This window comes from Triticum urartu, chromosome 7 (assembly GCF_003073215.2).
Source record: "Triticum urartu cultivar G1812 chromosome 7, Tu2.1, whole genome shotgun sequence".
Taxonomy (NCBI): domain Eukaryota; kingdom Viridiplantae; phylum Streptophyta; class Magnoliopsida; order Poales; family Poaceae; genus Triticum; species Triticum urartu.
The window spans coordinates 693386314-693390486 of record NC_053028.1 but is presented as its reverse complement, the minus strand read 5'-3'; the positions used below and the strand labels follow the sequence as shown (position 1 = coordinate 693390486).

Sequence of the window (4173 nt, the reverse complement as noted above, 5' to 3'; positions counted from 1 at the left end):
GGTTGGCTCTCGACTAGTCAATAAAGAATCGATCCGACGCGGTGGACGCTCACCTACGATCGATCGATTGAAGGCAACCATTTCTGGGAAGAGTTTGTAGCCTGGAGGAGGACACACCCCTCAGTAAAAAAAATTGTCCCAGGACTCCGCATCAGATGCTTCTTTTTTCACGAAGAAAATACGTGGATGAATCAATCGCTGGCGTTTGCTTTTTTTAACGGAAGTGGCTTCCTTTGGTCCACGTTGAAGTATTTCTCATCATGTCGACACCTTCCGCGAAAAAATATGCAACAAATGCAAGCGTCACGTGAGCACACAAGCAAATTAAGCGTCTCCGGTTCGCTGCAAATCGCGGCCATGGACGATGGGGACCTGGCCTTCTCCACGGGCAGCTACTTCGACGACGTCCTTGGGGGCACGGCGGAGCACCTCGCGTGCTGCACCCACACCCACACCTGCAACCTGCCCGCATACGACCCCACACCCACACCTGCCTCCACGTCCACTCCCCCGCCGAGCCCGAGGACGACCACGCCACCTCCCGAAGCAAGAAGCGCCACCCGCACGGCAACCTGGCAGCCGTGCACAAGTACCGCAAGAAGAAGAAGAAGCACACGACGATGCTGCGGGAGGAGGCGGCCCGTCTCAGGGCCCTCAACGAGCAGCTAGTGAGAAGCACTATTAGAAAATAAGGCATCAGTCCCGGTTCTGAAGGGTCTTTAGTCCCGATTCTACAACCAGGACTAAATAATCGGGACTAAAGGCACCAACTTTTAGTCTCGGTTGGGTTATGAACCGGGACTAAAGGTGCTCCACATGACCGTTGTGGGGAGCCCATGCAGGAGGACTTTTAGTTCCGGTTTGTAACACCAACCGGGACTAAAAGACAGCCACGCGTCAGCACCTACCAGGCGCTGGGTTTTTTTTAAGAAGGATGTCGGGGGACTGATCCACGGACACCTATGGGACCGGCGGGCCGAGTCCCTTTCGGTTCGGCGGGGGCGGAGGCCGTGCAAAGAGCGGATCGAGGCGAAGCACACGAGCAGTTTACCCAGGTTCGGGCCGCACGGATGCGTAAAACTCTACTCCTGCTTTGTGGTTTGTATTGAGTTCTTGCTCGGGAGCGCGGAGTGCTACAGTACACACCAGCAGCTAACGAGACCGAGCGTGAGTGTTCGAACCCCCCTCTATGTTGCACATGGGCCTCCTTTTATATGCTCAAGGGGTCGCCGACAGGTGGCAACGTAGACAAGGGCAAAAAGGGAAAGGTGTTGCGGTTGGTACAGCTACCTGCTACAGTGTATCATACCTAACCCTGACGGCAGGGGAAAATGGCCTTAAATGCCCGTCTGCGTCGCCTAAACAGTGTAAAAGGGGCTGTCAGGGACGCCACCGCTCGCCCCGGCAGCAATCTTGTCAGCGCCGCTTGCCACCGCTCACCGCTGGCTGCACAGCCTCCCGCCACGTACGCTGGGAAGGGTCCCAGAGCGACACATTGGTGGATGTGCTGGAGCGCGGGCACGGAGTGGTGGCTTGCCGCGGCAAGCGCCTTGCCGCGGTCGTTGTCTTGTCGCGTCCGGGAGCTTGTCGCTCACCGGGCCTTGCCGGGACGCGAGGCGCGTCGCGGCAATTTCCTTGAGGTGCCTTGGGCGGCCTTCCCGGCAAGCTCCTCTTGCTGGGGTCTTGAGGTGCCTTGGTTGGCCTTCCCGGCAAGCTCCTCTTGCCGGGGTCTTGTCTCCTTGAATGGCTCCAGGGGAACCACGGAGGACCTTGGCGGTCACCCGGCAAGCCTTGCCGCGGGATGCTGCGACTGCCCGTGCACAAGTTCGGGATACTAGGGTACCCCTACTCTATTACATCGACAGGAGCCCCCGGGCCTGGGCCATACACGGTGCCGAGCGCTGTTGGGCCAGGCCCAAAACAGGGCACGGGCACGCGCGGCCTAGGTTACGCCGTATCTCACTCCGTATCCACCGCGCCCTCCCCGAACGGCACGCGTTGAATGCGGCGTCGTGGGAGAGATCGTGGGTGGTTACTTTATTCGGAAATGCGGAACGTCCGCCCCCTCCCTCTTTATAAGCAGGGGAAACAGGGGCAGTTCGCACATTCGCCTGTTGCTGCTTCCAATCTCAGAAATCTCCGCCGCTCCCTTGTCTTCCCAAAACCGAAAGAGAGCAGCGCTCCGCCCCCCATTGCCACCAGCGCCACCAACGCCATCAATCTCCTCCACCACTTCCGCCATGGCTCCAAAAGCCGACAAGGGGAAGGTCGTGAAGTCGACCGAGGCACAGCGGCTTGCGGCGCTGCGGAAGGAGCGCGCAGTTTTCCCCCCAAGCTTGTCGCGAAGGAGCTGAGGGAGAACTACTACCTCTTCTAGTCGGCGGAGACGCGAGCGCATCCGTGCACGAAGGTACTCCCCGCCGCCGCTTGGAAGAAGGCCCCAAATGGATACCCCTTCTTCGCTCTGTTCTTCTACTACGGGCTCTGCCCGCCTTTCTCTGAATTCTTCTGCGACATCATGAATACCTACGGATTTCACCTCCTTGACTTCACCCCCAATGCCGTTCTGACCATGGCAGTTTTCGCACATCTCTGCGAAAACTTTGTCGGAGTCCATCCCAACGTAGCCCTCTTTCGCCATTTCTTCATACCCCGAGTAGAGAGAGGGGAGCCATTATCCGGCGGAATCGCCTGGATCTCGAGGGCCGGCAAGAAAGAAACCTATCTGGAGGGAGAGTTCCGCGGCAAGTGGGAGGAGTGGAGAGCAGATTGGTGCTGGATTGACGAGGAGAATCCGCAGCCATTCACCACCCGGCGCCAAACCCCAGTAGCACGCGGCAGCGATTGGAGTGACGTGGCCCCGGAAGACGACAGGCTGAAGATTGCCGTCACCAGGATCTTGCGCCTCAGGCTTGCTGGGCTTACTGTAGGCGCCGTTGGCGCAGATTTTCTTCGCCGCCGCATCGCCCCCCTGCAGGAACGGGGGAGACCCACTTGGGAGTTCAAGAATGCGGCGGATATCATGAGGCTGCGGCCGGGCCTCAACTACAACTTTACTGTTCTGGAGCTCAACGCGATGCTCCAGGAGCTCTTCAAGTATGACCCCCAACATCCCGAAGTTTTCAGGTTGCCGGGGGGCGTCGTTCCGTTGTGCAACAATTCCTCGCTCGACCGCATCCGTGCAATGATGCCGGAGTGCGACTCGCATGGAATTGTGCCAACTTGGCAGGAGCCTGCAGACGACGTCGTGCAGCAGTTCTTCGATGACTTGATAGAAGTGGCGATCCGCGCCGACGAGAAGGACGGCCTCACCCGCGACACCACCAACGCGGAGATGGCACTGATCGCCACCAGGCTGGAAGAGGCGGCAGCAGCCGCAGCCGCGGGCGAGTTTGGATTCACCGTGGAGGAGGCAGATGCAGTGGAGGCGGGAAGCCGTGCCGAGCGACAGGAGCCTGCCGGCGAGAAAGAGCTTGCCGGGCAGAACGTCGAGTCGAGCGAGCCCGCCAAGGATACGAGCGGCTCGCTGAAAATCAATTCGTCTTCCACTTCATCTTCAGACAGCTCGCCGCAAGCAGAGCCTCCATCCCCACCAAGAAGGCGTCTCCGCAAGGCCGGTGACGTAGCGGAGCGGCAAGCGGGTCAACAGTCGCCGCACCGCGTGACACGCTCCACCGCGGCAAACACCGTTGCCGCGGGAGCGCCTCATGCTGCGACGACAACTGGAGTGGGGCCCTCCCGGACCACCGCTTCTGCTCCTGCCGCTTCTCACGCCGCGACGACAGCTGGAGCGGGGTCGTCTCAGACCGCCGCCACTGCTCCCGCCAAGCGGCCAAGGGAATCTTCTCCTCCGCCTCCTCGCGCCGGGCGCGCGCCGGACTTCGACTTCTCCGCGTTCAGCTCCGACGAGGAAGAAGAAGAAGAGTAAGCTTCTCTTGTTGTACTTGTTGTTCTTTAATCCTTGATGTTTTGTCTTGTGCCTCACTTGCTTTACTCTGAACTTGTTCATTTTCAGGACTCTGGCCCAAAGAGCAGCGAAGAGGGCCAAGGCCCCGGTGATTATCATCGAGGATGAACCCATGGCGACAGCGGGGGGTGCACCCGAGACAACCTTGCCGGACCCGGCAACTTTTCTCTAGAGCAGCCCCCAGCGTAAGTATCTGATTTGCTTTC

The 4173-nt window shown here is 59.5% G+C and overlaps 1 pseudogene; it reads left to right on the top strand.

Annotated features, from left to right (window-relative positions):
• The first annotated feature begins 357 nt into the window (after positions 1–357).
• On the top strand, positions 358–692 carry LOC125519440 (annotated as a pseudogene).
• The last annotated feature ends 3481 nt before the right edge of the window (positions 693–4173 follow it).